The sequence below is a fragment of the Schistocerca cancellata genome, chromosome 3 (assembly GCF_023864275.1).
Source record: "Schistocerca cancellata isolate TAMUIC-IGC-003103 chromosome 3, iqSchCanc2.1, whole genome shotgun sequence".
NCBI lineage: Eukaryota > Metazoa > Arthropoda > Insecta > Orthoptera > Acrididae > Schistocerca > Schistocerca cancellata.
Genome location: NC_064628.1, coordinates 385,421,851 through 385,448,620, shown reverse-complemented (window position 1 = coordinate 385,448,620; position 26,770 = coordinate 385,421,851). Strand labels below are relative to the sequence as shown.

Genomic DNA, 26,770 nt, shown 5'->3' with positions numbered 1-26,770 from the left:
AAACCCCTGCACACTTTGACCTAAATGTAACCGAGCGAGGTGGCTCAGTGGTTAGACACTGGACTCGCATTCGGAAGGACGACGGTTCAATCCCGCGTCCGGCCATCCTGATTTAGGTTTTCCGTGATTTCCCTAAATCACTCCAGGCAAATGCCGGGATGGTTCCTCTGAATGGGCAGGGCCGACTTCCTTCCCCATCCTTCCCTAATCCGATGAGACCGATGACCACGCTGTCTGGTCTCCTTCCCCAAACCAACCAACCAACCAACCTAAATGTAATGAAGACAGATGTCGATCACTTTAGTTGGAGACAAATCCAAAAGGAACTATTGGATGAATTTGAGGAACCACCTGTACAACCTAGAATAAGCCACCATATAATAATAGTGAATATGTTGGGTATCAGTGTACGTTGTCTCTTAGACAGTGGAAGTGAGGTGAGTGCGATACCTCAGTCATTCTTTGATGCATTACCTGGTAAAGACAAGCTTACAGTAATTAGGGTATCAGGACTGAGAATAATTGGTGCTACCGGCAAGGTGTAGAAGACGGTAAAACAAGAAGCTTTGCTGCCCATTGACATTAATGGTAATTTAATTGATCATCCCTGCTTAACTGTAAACAATCTCAGTATTGAGGTTTTAATTGGCATAGATTTCTTGTCGAAATATCAGAGTGTTGTTGACTTTGAAAGAAGCCAGTTAAAAATGGTCTTGCCAATAACCGGAGTAACTACAGTGCCTTTTATTGATAAACATGTAGTAACTAATGATGAGACTTGGGAGCTGCCTATACGAGTTCTGAAAAATAGGAGATATTGGGACGAAGGTGTTAATCTTAGTACAAGTAAGCTAAACACAGAAGAAGAAGAAGCAATTATTTTGGACAAAATAGAAGCTAAATTGCAGGAAATCGATAAAATTTCAGCTAATCAGAAGGAGGAACTGAGACAGGATTTAAAAAGGCACCATAAGGTATTTTCAAATCGACCTGGCGTGGTCAAAGGTTATGAATGAATTATGTAGGGAAGAGGTTGTTCTGTAACCTCTACACAGTGTGGCAGCTGTGCAGTCCCAGCTGTGTGAGATCATCTTTCCCATTTCAGATCTCACTCACTCTCTTCATCTTTCCTAACCACAAAAGTTTCGACCCCTTCTTTCCAATATGAAAATTTTCTGAAACCAATGAATGCTGTAGGGAAGAGGTTGTTCTGTAACCTCTACACAGTGTGGCAGCTGTGCAGTCCCAGCTGTGTGAGATCTTCTTTCCATTTCATGTCTCGCTCATTCTTCATCTTTTCTGTCCACCTAAAATTTCGACCTCTTCTTTCCAATACATTAAATAGTTATCAAGCCAATAATAAACTAACGACTTCTGTAGGGAGGATGTTGTTCTGTAACCTCTACACAGTGTGGCAGCTGTGCAGTCCCAGCTGTGTGAGATCTTCTTTCCTTTTCAGGTCTCACTCATTCTTCATCTTTTCTATCCACAAAAATTTCGATCCCTTCTTTCCAATACAAAAATTTTCCGTCATGGCTATCAAGCCATGAGTTCTGTAACCATTCTATCCACCGATTAGTGATGAAAATACCTACTGTGACAGACCTAAATGTGACATAAACAACAGAGAAGTATGATGTAATTAAGATACAAATGTAATTGAGTAACAAGTATGTATAGAACCCTGGTAATATTATAAGTACGAAGTGTTGTTTTATTGGAAATGGTCCACCAACAATATTTAAATTTAAAAAGATATACGAAGTCGTGTACAAGCAGGATCTGAAGTGGCAGTGAAACCTATTGTATGCATTAGAGCTAACTAATTAATAGTAAAAGAGATTGCTTAGTGTTATGAAAAATATGCAGATAAGTTGTAAGAATAAACTCACCTTGCGTAGCAAGGAATGGCAGTGTAGTAGAATTGAATTGTGTTTGTGGTTGAGAGGTGAAGGACACGTCTTTGAAATATTTATAAGGTTGGAGCTGGCCATTATTTTGGTGTAGGTTGTGACAGGACACACCTACACGTATTGAGGTTATGAGTTGGAGGCGTGAATGCGGCCATAGGTACCCTTATGTTAGATGAGACAGAGCAGCTCATGGTGTCCTATAGGTTTAGCATTACGCTCGTCCATAATTACTTAATGCACTTTAGTGGTAGGTCGAGAGAGACTACCTGTGGTTTCAGCGTCCGATCGAGTGGAAATGGATTGCTACGTGAGCAAACTGATCAGCTACAATACACTATAGATATGAAATAAATGTGCTATCCTGTGCTTTAAATTTTAATGGAGTGAGTATTACTTAAGTTAATACACTAGCAAAGTAAGAAAGTACATAATGGCAGACGTGAAACATTATTTATAGATCAGCATAAATACACTTTGATGAAGTAAGTACATAATTGCAGATGTGGAACTGACAACAGCAGAGGACCAATAAGTGGAGTTAGTAGTCAACTAAACGTAGTGTGTTTTGAACACTCAGAACTGTACTATTACCACAAGTTACTCACATGTACAAAGAAGCTGAGAATACAGTTACTAATCAAATATACTCATACTATCTCTAAGAATAAGGTAATTGAAGATGAGTCAGCTAAGTAAATAATATACAAATGTATCAGGAATGTACCGTGCGTTGGTTCAGTGTTCCGGCCCAGAAATAATAAATTGAGATTAAACAGGATTTATGATTGTATGCCTCGAGAAAAAATTTTCTCTAGTACGTGACTAACGGCGTTTTGAGCCATTTGTTTACCGATTTTATGACAGTTAAGTAACCGTGAGAGTAAAATTGAAAAAGTTCTGTTAACTTTGTTCCAGCAAAATATTGAAAGATAAAATGTGTATATCCCCATTTCATTGTGACCCACCCTTAGGTAATAAGTGAACAGAGTCTGAGGCACTCTTTTTGTTTGTTCTACAGGACAAACCAGATAATGGCAGCCTGGTAGCTGCGTGAAGGTGTGGAGTTACTTGGACACTACTTACAGTGACCCCTCCCCTTTCCCCCATGTAATTTAGAGTGAACGTGAAGGACGCACACCATAGCAACTTCCCCTCCTCTACCCTTGTGAACGGAAGTGTAGAACGCCAGCCAAATGAAATTGTCATGATTGTAAAATTTTCTTTCAGGTTTAGAAAAGACTGCTAAGATACAATCATATGTTTATGTATCATGAATAACTGTGTTATTTTCTTTGAATTTATGTATATAAACATGTATTTAATGGATTTAAGATTTTCATAATTTTACATATCTTTATGTGTTTGTTTGTTTTAGGCAATATGTATGCCAAAGTGTTTAACTGATTTTGCTTAAATTTTGAGTTATAATGTTGCTTAAGAGGCATTGAACATGCCACCAATTTAAATAGTTCAAGTAGGTAATCAGTTTTCTTTTGATGTTGCTATATGTTTACAATTCAGTTTTAATTTTCATACGAAGTTAAGCTGTACTCTTGCTTCCCCTTTTGTAATTAAATTTTTTTTCATTCATTAACATTCAAAAACAAAAAAAATTAAGTAGAGGGTGATGTAGGGAAGCAGCCTACTCACGTCGTAATAAATTCACATCAGTCTTTCCATTGTGTGCCAGCGGAGTCCGCTGTAACTAGCTCTGATGTCATGAATGTTGCGCAATACTCTAAAAATCAAGTAAATAACCTGAAACGGTTCTAGCATGTCAGGAGTAATACTAAATTAATGTGTGTTGAATATCAGTTCGATAACTTTAACCATTTTCGAAATTTGGACGTTTTTCTGTAAAAATCATTGGCGCAACAGAAAAGAGCTAGAGACTTAAAAATTTCTATTTAAATTCCTTTTTCATAATAATTTAATAGAAACAGTCTTGTGGATCTCACAAATTGAGATTTTAGTTGAAATTCAATATTTTCTGGTTTTTGTCTTAAAAATTAAGGAAGCAAGATAGATTAAGTAGGCTAATAAATAAGGCTAAGATGTTTATATTTAAGTAGAATGGAGATCCGCTATAATCATAAAGATGTGAGAAATTTTAATTGAATAACTATAAAACTATAGCGATAGCGTATCTCCAAAGGGCAAGTTCAGAGCTCGTCTACTGCATGCAGTGTAATTAAGTTAATTCTCTCGCCCAAAATATTTTACTCAGCCATGTCAGACTTTTATTATGATTACTTACCTGTGTGCTGAATGCATATTTAAATTGAGAGCTTCATCGGCCATCAGCAAAGGAAGCGATGATTTATTCAATAACTTAATGTGGTGCATTACTAGCCCAGCAGCTAGTTGGGAGAGCCGATTTGATCAGGCGTTCCCTTAGCCGTCCGCACCGCGGTTTTATATATAAGAACGCTGCGCGAGGAAGCAAGGCCCCAGTTCTCTCCAGACGCAGATTAGCACACCATCTGTGCCGGGAGTCGCGTCGCGTCGGTATCATTGCTATAAACAGCCTCGGATGCCGTACTAAGTTACTCGGGATATGCGTAACCATGAAATCATTTTCGAGTGACGTGTTAATTCTGGGATGACTTTAATTATCCATCTTCAGTTTGCGTATGTCGTATTTTCACGTGCCGCCGTGGGACAGACATTCTACCATTATTTAGCGTGGCGTTTGATGAACATTATCATTAAATTATGGCGAGCATTCATTTAAACATTTAATTTGGACAGTTATAGTTGCATCAGCGCATTAGACTCTGAACTGCTCTGTTAGTCAGGTTGTGTGGATTCTTTTTTTTTCATCTGTGACTTCCAGAATACAGAACTTTTTTTTACGATCGTTTTTGATTATGAATCCCAGACAATCTCCTAATTCCTCAGAGCTATAAGCTGTAGCTATAAGTGTATTTCTCAGATGAAGTGGGCACTAGGAATTCTAATTACAGGCTTCACGTTTTGCTAATCACTTTCTGGTTGCCAATATTGTAGTTAGAGAGCTAGTGTTGAGAATGGCAAAAGACAGCATAAATAATAGGAACATTTATATAAACCAATTAATTCCACCCACCGCCCCACAATTGTTGAGAACGGCAGGGAAATGCATCTTTTCTGCATTACATTAAACTAAACATTATATAACAAAATAAATTCCACCCGCCGCCCCACAAAGTCTCCATTGAAAGTAAAATAAATGAAAGAACCCATCTTTCATGTAAAACACTTTTAAAGAATAAACTTTCATAATAATTAAATAATTTGTGCCTTTGTGTTAAGCAATTAAATGTGAAAAGAAACTGAACAATTAACGAAACTTTCACTCACAACAGTTAAACAACCAATGCAGATCATATAAAAGATAAGAATTTGTAGTGTCAATTGGTAGCTTTATGTGATGAATAATTCATATCTGTATGTGAATGCATGAGCAATAAGTGTCATTAACAAAGAAAATGTCGAAAGACTGTAAGTCTGATATAAGATCGGAAGGTACTGCTGCAGTTTTTGTTCACAGTGTTTTACTATTCTAATCACACGAATAGCAGACATAAAAATCTGTTATGTTTCTGAGTGTATCATGCTGATCAAGACCCTTAGTGGCGAAAATTTGGCATTTTTATGATCCACTTATTACACTAAATATTCGTAATGTATGGAAACTGTAATTCGGTGAAAAATGTTTCAATTGATTTCAGCACTGTCATGCGGGGCAGTGAAGCATCACAATGACGTTTTTTCTTTCTTACCTGCGTATCAGATCTTCAAAAGACAGTGATGTTTTAAGAACAGGAAACAATACTTCAAGACGAGAAAAGAAGTCGGATATTGTTTGGTCTAGAATCGTGATAATGCTCATTTCACGTTTATCTCCGTGAGTAAAACGAAGAATCTGTAATTTTTTGTCCCTTGTTTCATTCTTCATTCTTATCTTGTTAGCTGATCTTATGTTCTTCTTCTCACTTGCATCGGAATGGGCATATTGTCCATGTAAATATTCTTGAGTAATAAATAGCGATAACTGAATTTCATTGTATTGTGCTTCTGCATTATAATGTCAACATTACGCTCATTTCGTACGTCAACCAGTGAGTTTTGTGATCAGAATTAGCCGTCTTTGTTGCAATCTCTTCAGTCACCATAGCAGCCATCTCATTGAGGTAATGAAACAATGGAAAATGGAAAATCCAGGGTGCAATAATGACAATATTATGAGAAGTATGGTTGCTACACACCATATAGCAGAGACGCCGAGTCGCAGATAGGCACAACAAAAAGACTATCGCACAAAGCTAAGACCTTCATCAGAATTAGACAACACACACACACATCCAGCAAACGCAAATCCGACACATATGACCACACATGGTCATGTGTGTATATATATATATGTGTGTGTGTGTGTGTGTGTGTGTGTGTGTGTGTGTGTGTTTACGCTGTCTAAATTTGATGAAGGCCTGTTTGGCCGAAAGTTTAGTTAGAGAATCTGTTTGTTGTACCTGTCTGTGACTCAGCATCTACGCTATATGGTGAGTAGCGACTATACTTTTCATAATATTGTTATTGAGATAATTACTATTTATACTTATTGTGTAGAGCCTGCTTGTTTTATCTTGATGTAGGCCGATTTACCGATGCGAACAGAAACTCGCACATTTGTAACTCTAAGCTCCACAGTCTTAGGATTTCTAATCATGCCAGATATTTCCTAAAGCAGTACTACGTATTCTCACTACGTAGAAAGAACCCCTTGAGTGCAAGGTCGTGAAAGGCCAATGATGTTCATGGCATTCGACGCCACACACATTGTCTGCTGTGCAACCACAGTATTGGCAGCTGATGGCAAGAAAGGGCAGGACTAGCAGTACCAAGTGGAGAACACAGCATGAGGCTACAGAGCTTAATCGAACTGTTCAGTCGACGAGTAACTCACAACAGTGCTACAGTGCTAGTGGTGTTGATACAAAGCAGAGGTGTTGGCCAACTACTGCAGGAAAATCTAGGTCCAGAGTACCAGGTCACAAACTTTTTCAAGCCTAGTGCAGATCCGGGTCAGGTAACAGAGGATTTAGGTTCTTTATGCAAGAATTTCACAAAGGAGGATGCCCTGGTTATAGTGGGTGGTCCGGGAAATAGCATTGACAGAGACTCTGAATATTCCATACAGAGTGACCTGGTGAAGATAGCATCAGCAACGAAGCATACGAGTGCGGGATTTGTGTCTTTGTTGAGACGCCATGATCTCTGTAGGGAGGGTGAACTTGGAGTTTGAGTGGCTACTTAGGACGCATATAGGGTCCCATATTGGTTTGATTACTGTGGATGCTATCGATCGGTGGGACTACACTAGGCATGGCTTTCACCTCAATAGGAAATGGAAGGGAAAACTGTCTGGGTTGATTGCAGAAAACTTAAGGGGGGGCACTGTCACAAGTGGTAAAGTACTAGTGGTCACAGGTGTCAGAGGGATACCTTTTATAGGATAGGGAAGGGGGAAAGCAAACGAGTTTTTAGAGAGACTGGCAGACACACTCAGTTTGAGAAAACAGATGAACAGGAGTCAGATTTTAGCATACAGCCTCGATTTAAACAATGTTTAACAGAAAGTAATCAGAAACTGCCAGTTCATCTTCGCCAAAGCAGTTATAATCCCATTAGTATGCAGTATCAGTTATCTTTATTACACCAGAACATTCTGGGACTCAGAAATAAAGTTGATGAACTACTCATTTGTACCGATGAAATGAATTCATCTAACCAAATTGACATAATCTGCCTCTCTGAACACCCAGTGACCACTGGTATAGATATGTTAGACATTTCAGGATTTAAGCTAGCTTACTACTTCTGCAGAGTAGATATGGATGGAGGAGGAGTTTGCCACATTTATTAAAAACTGCCATAAATTCAAGAACATTGACATTAAAAAATTCTGTTTAGAGCAGCATCTAGAAGCATGTGCAACAGAAGTAGAGTTGCATAACAGATGCTATATATTAGTAACTATTTGCCGACCACCTGCAAGAAATTATAATCTATTCATAAATCATCTAGAAGCTCTTTTGGGTTATTTAACAGGAAGAAACAAAGAAATTTTGATTGCTGGTGACTTTAATACAGATTTTCTAATGAAATCTTCCAGTAAACATTTACTGAAGTTAGTAATGTTGTCTTTCAATCTAACTCACACTGTAAACGTTCCAACTAGGATCACTAAATCCTCAAGGACAGTCATTGATAACTTTTTTATAGACAGATCAAATTAACAAAATCACATCATAAAACCTGTAACAAATGGACTATCAGATCATGACATGCAGCTCCTTGTTTCAGATGTAAATTCTAAGCATATTATCAAGACAGCTAAATCTGAGTACAGCAGAGTAGACAGTCAACAAAAATTGAGTTTTTTAGAAAACTGCTCAAAGATATGAACTGGAAAGATGTTTATAGTGCTCACGACATGAATGAAAAATATCACACATTCATGAACAATGTCAGTACCATGTTTGAAAACTGTTTTCCTCTAAAAGTTACTCAAATTAAACAGAAGTCTATAATAAAGCCATGGATTACACAAGGAATAAAGATTTCCTGTAAGACAAAAAGGAAAATGTAGCTGTCGACCAAGAATAGCTCCAATGCTGATGATTTAGCTAAATACAAGGATTACTGTAAAATATTAAAAAAAGTAATTCAGAAATCTAAACAAATGCCCTACGAGAAGAAGATAGCAATGTCAGGGAACAAAATAAAAACAATATGGGATATAGTGAAAGAGGAGACTGGTAGAACCAGAAAGGAACAGGAGCAAACAGCACTAAGGGTAGATGACACATTGGTAACCAATGGGCATAGTGTGGCAAATCTATTTAACAAGTACTATATATCCGTTACTGATAGAATGGGATTGTCAGGATCAGTAAATAATGCCCTTGAATATCTGAAACTAGCCTTTACAAATAGCTTCAGGTACATGAATGTGTCACTCACTTCACCAAAATAAATAACTTCCATAATAAAATCTTTAAAAACAAAGCAATGTAGTGGTTACTATGAAATATCAACAAAGTTAATTAAGGCATGTTCTTGTGAGTTTAGTACAATTCTATGTTACTTGTGTAGACAGTCAATTATAACTGGGACATTTCCTGACTGGCTAAAATATGTAGATGTTAAGCCTCTATTCAAGAAAGGGGATAAAGACATACCATCAAACTACAGACCAATTTCACTTTTGCCAGCATTCTCAAAAATTTTGGAAAAAGTAATGTACTGGCTGTTTCTCAGCCATCTGACCACAAATAACATATTATCAAGAACACAGTTTGGGTTTCTGAAGGGTGCTGTTATTGAGAAGGCTATTTACACCTACAGTGAAAATGTACTTAATTCATTAAATAACAAGTTACAAGCAGCAGGTATTTTCTGTGATTTGTCAAAGGCATTCGATTGTGTGAACCACAACATACTTTTAAATAAATTAGAACTCTATGGTGTTATGGGCAGCGCTACAAAACGATTCACATCATACCTCGCTAACAGGAAACAAGGGCGGTCAGTGCAAGGGACTAGTAAATTAAGTCATCAGTCTTCATCAGAATGGGAAGAAATTACATGTGGTGTCCCACAAGGATCCATTTGAGGGCCATTGCTTTTTCTTGTGTACATTAATGATCTCTCATCAACTACACTGCCAGAAGCAGAGTTCGTTTTGTTTGCAGATGACACAAGTATTGCAATAAATAGTACGTCGAGTGTAGTTCTAGAAAGATCTGTTAATGATATTTTCATGGATACTAATAAATGGTTTAAAGCCAACCTGCTGACATTAAACTTCGAAAAGACTCACTATATGCAATTCATAACCTGTAACAGGTTTCCACTCACCATAAAGTATGAAGAAGAGCAGATAGAAGATGTCGACAGTCTTAAATTCCTGGGATTAAACTTGATAATAACTTTAGTTGGGTGGAGCACACCACAGAACCGCAAAAACACCTTAACAAATCTGTATTTGCAATTCGAGTGTTAGTAGACATAGGTGACATAAAAATGAAAAAGCTTGCATACTTTGCCTACTTTCATTCCATAATGTCATATGGTATAATATTTTGGGGTAACTCTTCAAGTCAAACAAAAGTGTGTAATACGTATTATTTGTGGAGTAAATTCATGGACGTCCTGTAGAAACCTCTTCAAAGGACTGGGTATACTAACTACTGCCTCTCAGTATATTTACTCCTTAATGAAATTTGTCCTAAATAATATATCTCTTTTTCCAACAAACAGCTCAGTTCATACATACGATACCAGGAACAAAAACGATCTGCACAAGGACTTAAAAGCACTTTCTTTAGTTCAGAAAGGGGTCCACTACTCAGGAACACTCCAATAATTCGCCAGCAAACATAAAAATTTAGTTAGAAATAAAGATCAGTTTACAAGGAGCCTGAAAGACTTACTAGTGGCCAACTCATTCTACTCCATTGACGAATTTTTTAATAGAAACAAATTATATATATATATATATATATATATATATATATATATATATATATATATATATATTCATTCTATTAGTATTGTTATTTCAGCTTAAAAAAAAGTTGACATATTCCACATCCACGAGGATCTCCTCAGGACGGATCTATGGAAGGAAAAACTAATCTAATCTAATCTAGAGTTATGGCAACGATAAACAGAGCAAACATTGTATTGTATCTACATCAACAGCTGCAAAAGTTGACATTTCGTCAGAAAGAAAGCCAAAGAATTTCACAGAGTGAGAAAGAAGTGGCAGATGAAATATTAGCGTTTCTGCAAGATGAGTCTGTGGAATATGTGTTGTTGCATAAGCTCGACTGTGCGCACTATGTATATGAGGAGTACAACTGTGACGTACTTAATAAGTGAACTTGAAACTGAAACAGGTGTCGAGCAACCTAGTTCATCGTTCTTGTTCGACAGGGAGCCACAAATCCAATCTCCAGTGAAAAGCAGTAAAAGACAATCGTTGTTCAAGAAGCAAGTAATAAACATCTTTGCATACTTGGCAGATCGTCCACAACAAAGTAAAAAAGCAATTGTGGACAGTTTTCGAATAAGTGCGTGGTAGTGCTTAAGAAAAACAACGGATATTCAAGGGTGGACAAGGCGCAATAGCTGGTCAAAATAAATTGCTTTTATTTGATTTCTGGTCTCTATATCAAATTTGTACTCATTTAGGGCATACTATCCTCCTGAACAGTGTGTGACACTGCAGTTCATACCCCTGGAACCACTGGACAAATTCAGCCTCTGGATGTTTCCTCTTTCCGTGACAAAAAAAGACATTATCGCACTACCTGCAGGTACATCATAAACGATAGCCAGTTTCACGATAAGCTTCACGACAGACGGTTTCGCATTCTGCTGAATGCGGTCACATTCCATCAGTTCTCCTCAAACTGTCACACCAATACGATTTTATATGCATTCTTTAAGAATGGATACGAAGCTGAACGACCCATACGGTTTGTAACTCGCAAACATCTGGCCTTCGATTTTTATATTGCGATCATTTACGGTCACTGTTGTTCGCTATTTCGGGCGTCACTGTGCAAGTTAATGGTTTCATTTGAACATTTCTTGACTGTCAAAGATTTCCCTTTTGTGAATTGTAATATATGTATGTATGTATTGAACCGGGGCCCTAGAAACGATGGAAAGCCTTCATCCCACGGTAGCCCTCAGTGGTTCACAACTTCACAACAGGCCACAGCAGTCCTCCCACTCCACCACCGCCCCACACCTAACCCAGGGTTATTGTGCGGTTCGGCCCACGGTGTATAAGAATCTCTGACATCTGAGAAACATTTGGAGATAGAATCTTGATTACACCTCATAGCTAGGATTAACAAGCTCCAAGGCCCAGTCGATTTAGATAAAGATCTTTAAGATTGTATCTGTCCTCTTGTTGGCATAGTAAGCGGCACGACTTTGGAGAAAATCATCTCCCTCCGCAAAATCTTAAAAAAAACAGTAACTGGCGGTTTCTTTTTTTACAGAGATGCTGCTTTCTTAACTCTTGCCCTGGTTTGACATGAGCTCGTGCTGTCGTGTGGAAGGGGAGATTTAGCGCCTCTAGAGCCCTGTGACTTACTCAAAATGGCGTGAAGGCGGCGTCGTTCGTGAACTTTGCAGGAAAACGGATTATTTTTTTCTGGAGAGGTGCGAGGCACTCAGCTGCTGGACTTTGGTCTGGAAGAGGACTTCTTGTCGATTCTCTGGCATGTGTGGTTGGTGCTTGGGACCTGTCCTGAGACTGACTTCACTTGCGAGTAGATTAGACTGAGGAGCCTGTGGTAAAGTTCTTACTGTACCTTCAGCGTGACTTAAAACATCTCGGACTATTCGTTTGCCGAGGGCACACTTACTCGTTTATGGTGTTTTTGGTTTACCAGTCTTGATGTTTGGTGTCCTTGTGCGCTCTGTCGTATAAGTGGACCAAATTGGTCCTTGGTACGACCAGCGAACGGGTGGATCACAACTGAAATCTACTGTAATTTCAGGGTTCTGGTAGAGAATAAATTGCGATATGCCTGCCTGATCACTAGATCGTGAGATTTTTGCATTTCTTTCGTGGCCAAAATCTATTTACAGATGAGGCCTCATGTCTCGCCTCCGCTGCACAGATTTCACCAGCTGCAAGTTACATCGCCACACGAAGCAAACAGGGTAACGTACTGCCGCTCCGGCATTGTCACGGTGTACAGATCTCAATCGACACTTGCTCTCAGCTGCACCTATGTAGTGAATCTACAATAGATTAGATAACTGAAAATCAGCTCAGCGTCAGATCAATTCAGATTGCGTTGTCCACATCTTTAGGGCCAAAGTATCTGACTCACTTCTGCCACCCAGGATCCTTGTCCATTGTACTCTTAAGCCAACTGTTAGTTGTTTACGGTATTCAGTCAATAACTTTTTTAGCATAATTTATGTCTGTTTTGCTTTTGAAAAATAAGTGCTGTTAGAACACTGAAATTTGCATACAGTCTCAATCATTTATACAGGGTGGTTCATTGGCAGTGACCGGACCAAATATCTCACGAAATAAGCATCAAACTAAAAAGCTACAAAGAACGAAATTCGTCTAGCTTGAAGGGGGAAACCAGATGGCGCTATGGTTGGCCCGCTAGATGGCGCTGCCATAGGTCGAACGGATGTCAACTGCGTTTTTTTTTTATGCGAACCCCCATTTTTATTACATATTCGTGTAGTACGTAAAGAAATATGAATGTTTTAGTTGGACCATTTCTTTCGCTTTGTGATAGATGGCGCTGTAATAGTCGCAAAAGTATAAGTACGGGGTATCACGTAACATTCCGCCAGTGCGGACGGTTTTTGCTTCGTGATATATTACCTGTGTTAAAATGGGCCGTTTACCAATTACTGAAAAGATCGCTATCGTGTTGATGTTTGGCAATTGTCATCAAAATGCCCAACGGACGTGTGCTATGTATGCTGCTCGGTATCCTGGACGACATCATCCAAGTGTCCGGACCGTTCGCCGTACAGTTACGTTATTTAAGGAAACAGGAAGTGTACATCCACATGTGAAACGTCAACCCCGACCTGCAACAAATGATGATGTCCAAGTAGGTGTTTTAGCTGCTGTCGCGGCTAATCTGCACATCAGTAGCAGACAAATTGCGCGAGAATCGGGAATCTCAAAAACGTCGGTGCTGAGAATGCTACATCAACATCGATTGCACCCGTACCATATTTCTATGCACCAAGAATTGCATGGCGACGACTTTGAACGTCGTGTACAGTTCTGCCTCTGGCCACAAGAGAAGTTACGAGACGACGACAGACTTTTTGCACGCGTTCTATTTAGCGACGAAGCGTCATTCACCAACAGCGGTAACGTAAACCGGCATAATATGCACTATTGGGCAACGGAAAATCCACGATGGCTGCGACAAGTGGAACATCAGCGACCTCGGCGGGTTAATATATGGTACGGCATTATGGGAGAAAGAATAATTGGCCCCCATTTTATCGATGGCAACCTAAATGGTGCAATGTATGCTGATGTTCTACCGGTGTTACTACAAGATCACCATTAGACCCAGAAGAAGGCCGCTGCAACCGTGGCCGAAACGTTGGTTTTTCTCCAGCAGCAGTAGTTTTTTACATTATGACGCAGTACCACACCCAGAAAACTTTTATGCCGACTGACTCTGGCCGCGGAAGCCTATGCAATTATATTACTACAAGATGTTTCACTGCATCACAGAATGGCGATGTACTTCCAACATGATGGATGTCCGGCACATAGCTCGCGTGCGGTTGAAGCGGTATTGAATAGCATATTTCATGACAGGTGGATTGGTCGTCGAAGCACCATACCATAGCCCGCACGTTCACTGGATCTGACGTCCACGGATTTCTTTCTGTGGGGAAAGTTGAAGGATATTTTCTGTCGTGATCCACCGACAACGCCTGACGACATGCGTCACCGCATTGTCAATGAATGTGCGGACATTACGGAAGGCGAACTACGCGCTGTTGAGAAGAATGTCGTTACACGTATTGCCAAATGCATTGAGGTTGACGGACACCATTTTGAGTATTTATAGGTAATCACGCTGTAACAGCATGCGTTGTCAGAAATGATAAGTTCACAAAGGCACATGGATCGCATTGGAACAACCAAAATAAAATGTTCAAACGTACCTACGTTCTGTATTTTAAGTTAAAAAACCTACCTGTTACCAACTGTTCGTCTAAAACAGTGAGCCATATGTTTGTGACTATTAAAGCGCCATCTATCACAAAGCGAAGTGGTCCAATTAAAACATTCATATTTCTTTACGTAACTACACCAATATGTAATAAAAAATGGGGGGGGTTCCTATTTTTTTTAAAAAAAACGCAGTTGATATCCGTTTGACCTATGGCAGCGCCATCTAGCGGGCCAACCGTAGCGCCATCTGGTTTCCCCCTTCAAGCTAGACAAGTTTCGTTCTTTGTAGTTTTTTCGTTTGACGCTTATTTCGTCAGATATTTGGCCCGGTCACGATCAATGGACCACCCTGCATAGTCCCCACAGGGTTAACTTTCAATCAAATGAACACCAAAATTTTCAACCATTCTATGAGAGCTGTTACATTCATATTCAACATTCCACAACTCGCACTGAATAACCACTAAGACCTCTCCCCCCCCCCCCTCCCACACTTATACCCGCGCACACACACACACACACACACACACACACACACACACACACAGATAAAATGAACAGTCATTAGTTTTCAGCATATACTTTGTTAGGCTGGCAACATATATGTAAACAAACCAAACAGGATGAGCCACATAGTGAACTCCATGTGGCTACGTCTTGAAATCTCAGTTTTCGATCAAATATGTATAATTAGTGAATGAAGACTGATAGGGCATCATGAAGATAATGGCAAACAAGATGAAAAATGGGAAGAAAAATTTGGAACATAAAAATATGTGAACAGATGAGGAGAAATGCAAATGCCATCTAAAAACGCGAATAGATGTTCAATAATCACTTATGAACACAAAAACCAGACTGGACCGTTTTATTATCTACGTATAACACATATGAAAATAAAACTGTTGTGATTCTAGATCCACCGACGATGCCGTACAGTGATAAAAGGTGATACGCGTCTGGGAAAAATAAAACACAGTGCAGGAAGAGAAAGCGTTTTCTGATTCACAAAACAAATATTTCTCTGCCTGCTGCGGAGGATGGCCATGCAAACAGACTCAAACTTCAATACAGTATTCTCTCTCCCCGAAGCGACGGACTTTCATGTGATATGAAACCACAATTCCCTAATGAATCAGTCCGACTTTCGACATTATTTAATCTGAAAGATTTATCATATTTCCTTCCATGCTCAAATCGCATATAACGTGTTTTACAAGTGTTGAGTAGGCAATAAAGGGATCACTGATATCCGTGCTTGAAAATGTAACTGAATTGCAGTGGTCGCATCTTTAAGTGATTTTATGTGCTAATCTGTCCAGCACATAATACTAACGTTGCCATAAACAAAAAAACCTGTTGGGCATAGCAGTAAAATTGAAAACATTAACAAGTGGTGTCAGTTGTTTGAAGTGGTTTGTTTGATAATGTGTTTGAAAGTGTAGTGCCTCATTAATTTCTGTGGGCTGAACACGAACACAAAATACAATATTTCGGAAACTGTTCAGGAATATTTTCTGACTATTCTGCTATAAAGAACCGATGGTTTCGGATTACTTGTTACAGTATGATAATCTAATTACATTACATTGTATTAGTACTTGTTACATACATAATTAATACGACATTTCTTAATGATATGGAATGTATCAGTTTAACATAAATTTTCTTTATGTAATATAATCAGTTTTTTTACAGTTAGTACTTCATATCTAAAATATCATCTATTGAGCAGAAAGAGAAGTCATTCAGATTTTTTAAATTTATTTATTTTAATTTATTGGTTGTGTTAGCCTAATTACCTTTGTTTCCCTAAAAACGCCTTCACAACACTGAAAAAGCCGGTAATACACAATCACTGAAACGTACAACATAAAACACAGATACAAAAGTAGTGTAACTGGCTGGCCGACAATGGAGGAACAGCGTAGCGCTGCCGGAAAAACAAAATAGATCAGAGCAGAACTCAGTGCAAGTTTGAAGGCAGTGGTTGTTGTCAGCAACAGGTATCGTGAGCGAATGGGAACAAACCACGCAGCGCATACCGTCGACATTTATACTGTTGTGTAGGTATTTTCAGAGTATCGCTGATACAGAGAGAAGTGGGGGTAACACAACGAACGAAATGCTAAAACTCTGTTAGGAGCCCTTGAAGGCGACTGGTCCCTGTAAGAAAATACTAAGAAACTGTCGCAGAATAATCTCCGAAATTTTGAGTGGATTCAGGTTCACCCTGTAGTGAATCATCTCATCTGAAATGTTACTTGCCGAATGTCTACAGAGAACGAAAATTCCCAAAATAACTGGAACAACAGTGCGCTTTGCGAAATAGAAAATAGACAACTGTCAATCAATTAGCATTCTCTCTGTAATTTACGAACTTTCGCTAAAATTATCAGCAGCTGAACAGGAAAAATACAATACAGTGTTACATTCTGGTAAAGGAACAATCTAGATCTATATGTAGGTTTGGCCCAATAGACCTTCTTCAAATAATAAATGAAAATATATAGTGGAGCATTGAGTATTGGCATTCATAGATGTTGAGAAACCTTTTGGCTCAGTTTACGTCAAATCTATACTAACAGCCTTTGAGAAAGAAGACACTGATCCCATCTGCGTTAGAGTACTGAAAAATAGCATCCATTCTTCCTCATTGGGATAATGGCAAATTCACAGCTGAAAGAGACCATGACAAAGAGGTTTCATTTCACGGAAGCGGTCCTAGAAGAAGATTTAACATTCTAAATTTGCTAATACGAAAAGGCAATACCCGTTGAAGGAACATATCTAAGCTGCAGTCGCTTAGCTGATGAGTTTGTATGTTTGTCCCTAGTGCACTGGGAAAGTTTAGACATAGAACTAGAAATCATAACTAGGCTGTGTAGCTTACAGGTTTTCCGGATGACTGTTCCCATTATGGGCTGAGCCCACCAAACCTGACATAAAAGTACTACGCTACTTGGTTTTACACATTTCTTAGAATCAATCTCTTCAGACCATTTGGCATGTCAGTCGAAACAGGAGGTCAAAACAGAAGGTTTCTAACAAAAGGTAAAATTTTAATTAATACGAATTGTGGTAATTATAACACAAATAAATAAATATGCAATACAACGGCTTCTAGTGGTCTCATGTTGCCGTTCTGCAAATACGAGATAAGAAACACATGGATATTTTTCCAGACATGTTACTTATATATCTAATTTGAATTCATCATCATCATCAACACAATAAAGAATCGTCTTAGAGTAGGTTTGCCTTTCTGTCGTTTGTGACCCTTGGACTTCCTGCACAGTCCGACGAGAGGGGTTGTCACAGTGATGACACATGGTCCCAGTTCGAGCCACTTGTACCCTTTTTAGGTGAAATCATTTCATTGTGAGTTTCTATTATTTGTTTATTCACTACAGCGATTTCGGCTGTAGAACAATTTTCGGGTACAAGGAGAAAAAAAAGTAAATATCAGACATGTTTGAATGGCATGTCGTTATCGAGGCATTACAAAACATACATGGACATATACACCAGTCGTCTCAACATAAGATCTAAGTGCGAAGTAAAAACAAATATTATACATAACTTTACGCACAGCAGACACACTTTACGCACTGTTCTGTGGTAATGTCCACATTTGTCTTCTCATAGTTCGACGAGGCCGTGTCATTCAGACATATCTGGTTGTAACTGACTTTTTTCACCTTTACATTTGGCAATGGCTCTGCAGCCGCAATAGCGATAGTGAAATAAATAAATAATAAAATTTACAGTTATTTGATGGCAATGTTTTCATTTAGAAACTATATTATGACTGTGACAACTATGGTCCCGAACCAAGTGAAAAGTCTATCCTTCCGATTCGTCTCAACACTTGTTTTTCTTTTTTACATTGTGTTTCATACGTCGCTGCTTGGTGTCTGTTTTGTTCAAAGAGAAGTGTCCCACGATGGACTAGTGATGTCAAGGATGAAAAGCGATGACGTCTCGCAGTTGTTAACGTTAATGTGACACATTTGTTTTTATCTTAATTGTACCCTTAAACCGGTTACTTTGGCCTCTCGTTTATAGCTTGAGCACTGTTAATCCGGAATGGAACACTTTTTTTTTTTGGAGCGTGACTATAGAGCAAGTAGACTTCGTAATTGCCTTTCACAATTGGCTTCCTAACACAAACGCTTCAGTACTAGCTGTATATGCCTCTTCAAGGATACTGACATCTGTTTGTCTGCCTTGCCATGTTACATGCAGAATCTTTCTCACATATCAATGGTGATGTTCTTCCAGCTTTTGAAGATGCCATCCGTAACACATATAAGATTCATATCCATGAAGCAGGCTGAGAATTGCAACTTAATTGAAAACGAGGACCTTTGTTGCAACATTGACGTCATGATTGTCAAAAAGTCTAGATCTTATTCCGCCAAAAAATGCTTCATCACTTTTAGTTCTTTACAGAATTTCCGAATCTATATTTGCACTTAACGAGAGGGTGCTGCTAAGATAAGGAAATGTGTTAACTGCTTGAAGACTCACTTTGTCGATGGTGACACTGATACTTGTTTCTCCTTCTCGTGGTGCTGGTTAGTGTATGATCTCTGTTTTATTGGATTCTTTTTGATACCAATCTTTTTGAATGCTGTGGAGAAAGCGTTCTGGATTTATACTAACTCTTCTTTGAACTGAATTACAACTGAATTATCACACCAGTATGTTGTAACTCAACTAATGCTGAGTTCTCGCTATACGACGGCTCAAAATAAATAGTTCCCCATACGTTCTGGAAGAAGATCATCTCTGAATAACTGCGAGGTAGCGGCAACGTACGAGAAAAATAGAGTGCGTGCAATCACACATCACAGATTAGCTGGCTGTTTTTCAAGGCGTTCCTTGCGGGGCGGGGAAGTGGCCATGTGTGTGAAAAGAGCAAAAAACAGAATTCCATTTGAGTCCATGGATCTATCACGGCACTGCACTGAACAGATATTTGAATGTTGTGCAGGGGCAGTTGAGTTTAGTGAAATTAAACTTCTAATTGTTGTTGTTTATAGGTCCCCTAACTCTCACTTCAGAGAATTTCTGCTCAAGCTATAGAGGGTTCATGATTCACTTTATAGGAAGTACCAGAAATTAATTATATGTGGTGACTTCAATATAAATTTAGTATATGATGCTACAAGAAAAAGGATGTTGATAGATCTCCTAAATTCATACGATCTGATGCAGACTGTGTTTCCAGGAGAACAGTAGCACAGCCACAGACAATATTTTTATTCATTCTTCATTACTAGACGGGCATTCTGTTAGCAAAAGGGTGAGTGGCCTTTCAGACCATGAGGCACAAATTTTAACACTAAAAGGCTTTTGTGCTCAAACAAATGTCACGTATAATTACAAACTATGTAGGAAAGTTAATTCAACAGCAATAAAGAGTTTTTTTAAACCTCGTCAAGGAGCAAGAGTGGCAGGATGTTTATAGTGCCAATAACATAGACGCCAAATATAATGCTTTCCTTAACTCATTTCTCATGCCCTTTGAGAGTTGCTTTCCATTAGAACGTTCTAAATGGGGTACTAGAGGTGAAAGGCAGCCCGTGTGCCAGACTAGTGGGTTAAGGATATGATGGAGAACAAAGTGGGAATTATATCAAAATGTTAGAAGGTGTCACAATCAAGCTGCAATAGCCCATTACAGACAGTACTGTAAGGTGCTTAAAATGTTATTAGGAAGCCAGGGAGTATGTGGTATTCAAATATAATTATAATTCACAAGATAAAATTAAAACCATATGGTCAGTTGTGAAAGAAGTGTCTGGTCAGCAGCACAAGATCGACGATATAAAGTCAGCTAGTCGTTAAAGTATTTCTGTTACTGGTAAATCAGGTATATGTACGTTATTTAACAATCATTTTCTGAGCTTTGTTGGTGAATTAAGTAAAAATGTAGGTTCTACAGGGAATCATATAACTATATTGAAGAATGCCTTTCCGAGATTGATATCTGAAATGCTCCTATCTTATATCAATAATTGACCCACTGAAGACTGAGAACTCTCATTGATAGGATGGAGTGCCTAGCAGAATATTAAAGTACTGTGCTGCACATGTTAGCCCTGTATTTAGCCATATTTGTAATTTTTCCTTTATGAATGGCCGGTTTCCAGAACGATTTAAGTAATCAGTAGTAAAGCTGCATTATAAAAAGGGAGAAAGGAATAATGTAGACAATTTTAGACCTGTTTCTATGCCATCAGTGTTTGCTAAAGTTATTGAAAAGGCTGTGTATTAAGGATAATTGATCATTATATATCACACGATTTTCTATCAAATGTACAGTTCGGCTTTAGAAGTCGTTTAACAACTGAGTATGCCATATTCTCTTTTCTCTGTAAGGCAGTGGATGCGTTAAACAAAAGGTTTTAACGTATTTTTTGCTTTAACTAAGGCGTTTGTTTTTTTTATCATAAAATATTGCTCCAGAAGTTGGACCATTACGGAATATGGGTAGTAGCTCACAATTGGCTCTCCTCTTACTTTAGCAACAGACAGCATAAGGTCATTACTTACAGTGTTGAGTATGACTGTGATGTGGTGTCTGGGTGGGGAACGGTCAAATAGGGGGGGGAGGGGGGAGGGGGCTGCCCCAGCCATCAGTGTTCAGGAATCTCGTGTCCCTTATTCATATAAATGATATGCTCTTTAATATTACGGGTAACTATAAAATATTTCCGTTTGCTGATGACACTAGCTTGGTAGTGAAGAATGTTGTGTGCAACACTCGCTCGGTTTTAAATAGTACAGTTCATGACATAAGTTCATGGCTTGTAGAAAATAAACTAACGCTAAATCACAGTAAGACTCAGTTTTTACAGTTTCTAACACACAATTTAACAAAACCTGACATTTTATTTGCAAAGAATGGGCATATGATTAGTAAAACTGGACATTTCAAATTTCTAGGTGTTCAGATAGATAGCAAACTCTCATGGAACGCCCACGTTCAGGATATTGTTCAAAGACCTAATGCTGCCATTTTTACTATCCGAACAGTATCCACAGTGAGTGATCGTTCGACACGAAAATTAGTTTACTTTGCTAATTTTCATTCGCTTATGTCGTATGGTATTATATTTTTGCGTAACTCTTCCCATTCTAAAAGGATATTTTTGGCTCAGAAACGGGCGGTTCGGGCAATAAGTGGTGTAACTTCACGAGCCTCTTGTCGACCCCTGTTCACACGAATCTGGGTATTTTGACGTTGGCCTCTCAATAAATATACACCTTACTGTCATTTCTTGTTAACAATATTAGCTTATTCCCAAGAATAAGCAGCTTTCACTCAGTTAATACTCGGCAGAAATCGAACATGCATTTGGATCGGCCTTCCCTAACTCTTGTGCTGAATGGTATGCACTATACTGCTGCATCCATTTTCAATAAGCTACCACTAGAATTCTAAATGTTAGCAATAATTCAAGCGCATTCAAATCGAAACTGAAGAGTTACCTGATGGGTCACTCCTTCTCTTCTGTTGAGGAGTTCCTTGAAAAATTAAGCTGATTCTTGTTGTATTGTTGACTGCGTTTACTTAAACTTATGGCTTGACTTTTTTGTGTTGATAAACATTTTAATTTTATCTTTTACTACTTTTATGTTGTAATTTCGTGGACTGACATGTTCCATGACCTTGGAGATTTGCTCCTCAATTTGGTCCTAGGGAATTTGACGTATAAATAAAAAATAAAATAAAAAACGTCTTTGCTTAACACCGATACTGATGTGGAGTCGGTACAATGACAGCTGCTGTCGTATCTCTGTAAAGCAATTTCCCGATGGCAATAAATTTCTGTAGAGAACTATTCGGGGCTAAAATCATCGATAAAGATTCGTGGTTTACCAAGTCAAATGACTTAGTGAGGCTAATAAAGATAATGTTTAGATGCCTATCTTGTTCCCTGCATTTTTATGAAACTTTCTAGCAGTAAATATCATACCTGTGGTTCCTTTAGATGGCCTGAAGCTACATTCCCTCTCTGGTAGTAATTCCATTAAGGTTAAAGAATCATTTTCGAGAATTCGAGTCATTAGCTTCCCCAAGATAGGAAACGTCCAACTTAGTGTGGTCTCCGTTCTCATAAATGGGAACTGCCAAACTGTTACTGAAATCAGGAGATATTTCTTTTTTGCTCCAAACTTTGACACTCAAATCATGTATGTGTTATGATTTCATCTCCTTCTTTGAGAGCTATCGTTGGTATTCCATCAGATTCATATGAAATATGATTGTTTCACATGCATGAGGGTAATGTTCTATCTGGTTTTCATTTTCTAACACTATACTAAGTATTTATGGTTTTATTTCGTTTTCACCACTGGTATCAAACTAGTTGGATTAATATGCTGTAAATATTAATTACATGTGTACAGAAAAAACATTCTGTTACAGACTACCATTTTTTCTCTGACTCACTGAACCATACAGGAAATTGCCTTTCAGCCCAAATTAAAGATGTATTAAATATCAAATGATTGACAAGTATAGTCTTCCATATGATAATGACAGAATTTCAAGAAATGAATTTCAGTTCACATCTTGAGCTTTTTTCCCCCTCCTTAGATCGTCACTATTGCCAAGGCTCTCCGGCGTTAAAATAGCACCTCAGCCTTGGACGTAAGGCGGGAATCCTGTCTTTAACTCAGGCGTAGGTGATCTATACATTTGATATAAATAAATTTTCCTTGCAACGTTTGCGTCTCTTCTTTATCTATTATAATGATAGACACTCAAGAAACGAATTAAAATTTGGGTCTAGAAATCAGGGAGACCTGGGCTGAAGTCCTGGCCCTGCACAAATTTTTATTTATTTCTTGAGCTTCTATCATTATTGCAGATAAAGATGAGACTCAAATGTCTCAAAGAAAATTTAAATATATCTTCCATATTACGCAAATCGTGTTTCACATCACAAGCCACTTTTTCAAAAGCGACTGAAGAGTGAGTGTGTAGCACTCAGCGTCAAGGACAGATAGACATGCAATATGTGCTACTCGTGTTTTACATGATTTTAGTGTGGCGACATAGATTTCATCCATCTCGAATTTTGAGCATATTTCTCTACTGGTTTGTGATAGATACCCAACTAATAAATACACAAACATTGCATCAAGGTTCTCTTTTGAGTTATTTATTGATAACGTGTAAATGGAATATTATGATATGATCAAGGGAAACTACAGAACTGCACCTTTAAATTAAACAAAGAACTCACAAATCAAAAAGATAAGTACGACCACGAACGTGATAGATTTACCTATCTGCATAATTATTATATTCATGGAGGCTGGAATACTAATGTACTTCCGGTAGAACGCAGTATAAACACGGCCAAGCTATGGACAGCAGGATCTCCCCCAAATTTGAGTTGAGTTATATGCCCAATGGATAAAGAGATACAGCAAAGAGTAGAAATATTGTTTTGGAAGGCGAAAGAGACTTCAGAAGCACAATCCACGGAGTGTTGAAGAATGAACTTCGCGACTGAAATCAGACTTCCTGCAGATAGATATCAGCACTTTAATCTTAACGAAACGAAATCGTCAGGTGTAAGAGCAGAATTGGAAGTATATCAGCAGAGTGTTGTAGGGCCCTTGCTGTCTACAGTCCATATGAACGATTTAGTGCATAATATCAGAGTTTCCGTGGCACTGTTAATGAACGATGTTGTTGTATCAAAGAAAGCTGCAACGTCAGAAGACTGCAGCGAAAAGCAGGAAGATTTGAAAAGGATCCAAGATTGAAGTACAGATTGTAAGTCAACTCTAAACGCCAATAAATGTATCTGATTGTGCATTAATAAGCGAAGAGACGAATCAGTGATCGATTAAACTGTTGGCTATAAATCGCTGGAAACAGCAAAATATCTGGGAAACGCCAGTAAAAATTTTAAAAACGTCTTATTGTCACCTTGCGCTGCTGGTAAAAAACTTCATTTACAAAACCATTTTTAATCGTCTGACCGTCATGAGGTCTATAAAAGTATTCACAGCATCAGATTTAATATAAGATTGTTGTCGTCAGATGATAAAACCATAAATTATTGACTGTTATTTCGTAAATTACATGGTAAAGCTACAAAAATCTGTGCTAGGTTGTGTACTCATTCATGTAAAAACTGTGATCGGCACTGCCGGCCAGAGTGGTCGAGCGGTTCTAGGCGCTACAGTCTGGAACCGCGGGACCACTACGTTCGCAGGTTCGAATCCTGTCTCGGGAATGGATGAGTATGATATCCTTAGGTTAGTTAGGTTTAAGTAGTTCTAAGTTCTACAGGACTGATGACCTCATAAGTTAAGTCCCATAGTGCTCAGAGCCATTTGAACCATTTTTTGTGATCGGCACTAACGCTGGGAACAGATTCGTACCACACAGAGGCGAATGAACAACTGAACACTGTTTGCTGGTAGAACCAATGATTCTAATACAGGGTCTCTTGGAAATAAGAAGTCTGTTATAAGAAAAGCTAATACCAGACAGAGTAAGTCGAAGAAAATTTAATCCTTCTACAAAAGAATTTCCTTACAAAACTATCGTTCGACGATTCTTCAATATTATTGATCAGTGTGGGAATCTTGCCAAGTAGGATTAACATGCGTTACGGAGATGTTCACCAATCTCCTGTGGTAAACTGTACAAAAGAGACGTTTGTTGTTTGAATTCAGAGACATTACGTTCCAACGACTGCCAGACAATATATTACTTCCTCCCACATTTCCTTGTCGGGAAAATTAAAGAACGTGGAGCTCACGTGGAAACTTACAGACAGACGTTCTTCCGACGCACTATAGTAGTGGTGCTGGAAGTACTCCCCGCCACACACCTTGAAATTCTGCGGAATATAGACGTATGTGTGTGTGTAGAAAATTATCCGTGAATTTACAGATCAGAGTAGCTGAGTCTTCGCACTTCAGACTATACGCCTAGCTTCGATGCGGTGGTATACGATCGGTGGTGCTCTTGTCTGGTGGGATGCTTGCAGAGGCGAGGACGAGGTGTACTTCGGTAGCAGCGCACAGATTTTGGACGTGTACGCGCAGAAAGCGCTAGCGACTACTGACCTGTATCAGAAGGCGGCGGCTGCAGTCTGAGGCGTGTGGTGTTGTCCGGTAGCCATCAGGAGACCAGCCTATTAGAGACGCTCCGCTAAGCGCCAAGACACTGCTGCGGGGCCCCTATTTGCGGGACTCCGCAAACCACTGCTATTTGCTGACGACGTATTAGTTAACGCATGCTGCGTGTTTGCTCTGTCTGAGTACACGAGCGCTTCAAATCCACCATAATACTATAAGACCTCACACAATGATACACATCACTTTTTCCTCCTGACTTCTTTCCGTATGTCGTGATAACAATGCATAGCAAATTTGCACAAGCAGCTTCCCTCATTTTGAGGGTGAGGCGAGTGCATTGCGGGCTTTCAAATTTTTCCTGCCACTTTCATTTCCTGCCGAAGCTTTGTAAGTAGGCTGTTTAGGTTTTTATGTTGCTAACGCCAAGTAGCGCTCTGTATGAAAATCACAGAATGTGCTGTGTGCAATCTGTGGCTGGTTGGCATTGTTGGAATATTCGCTATTGTAGTGTTGGGTAGTTGGATGTGAACAGCGCGTAGCGTTGCGCAGTTGGAGGTGAGCCGCCAGCAGTGGTGAATGTGGGGAGAGAGATGGCAGAATTTTGAGAGCGCACGATCTGAACTTGTGTCCGTCAGATTAAGGTAAATACATTGTTTGTTCTCTATCAAAATCTTTCATTTGCTAACTATGCCTATCAGTAGTTAGTGCCTTCAGTAGTTAGAATCTTTTATTTAGCTGGCAGTAGTGGCGCTGGCTGTATTGCAGTACTTCGAGTAACGAAGATTTTTGTGAGGTAAGTGATTCATGAAAGGTGTAGGTTCTTGTTAGTCACTGCTATTCTTTTGTAGGGATTATTGAAAGATTGCGTTGCGCTAAAAATATTGTGTGTCGGTTTAGTGTTGATCAGAATAAGTAAAGAGATAAATGTCTGAGTACGTTCAGTTTTGCCCAGCTGTGAAAACCAAATAACGTAGAGGCTTTC

The 26,770-nt window shown here is 38.9% G+C and overlaps 1 protein-coding gene across 1 annotated transcript in view; it reads right to left on the bottom strand.

Annotated features, from left to right (window-relative positions):
- The window catches only part of LOC126175092 (proton-coupled amino acid transporter-like protein CG1139), a 120,906-nt gene extending 95,037 nt beyond the window's left edge, over positions 1-25,869 (bottom strand). The window contains exon 1 of the mRNA XM_049921633.1: positions 25,777-25,869. The gene's annotated coding sequence lies outside the window, so the exon portion shown is untranslated. The remainder of the gene's footprint in view (positions 1-25,776) is intronic.
- Positions 25,870-26,770: the final 901 nt, after the last annotated feature.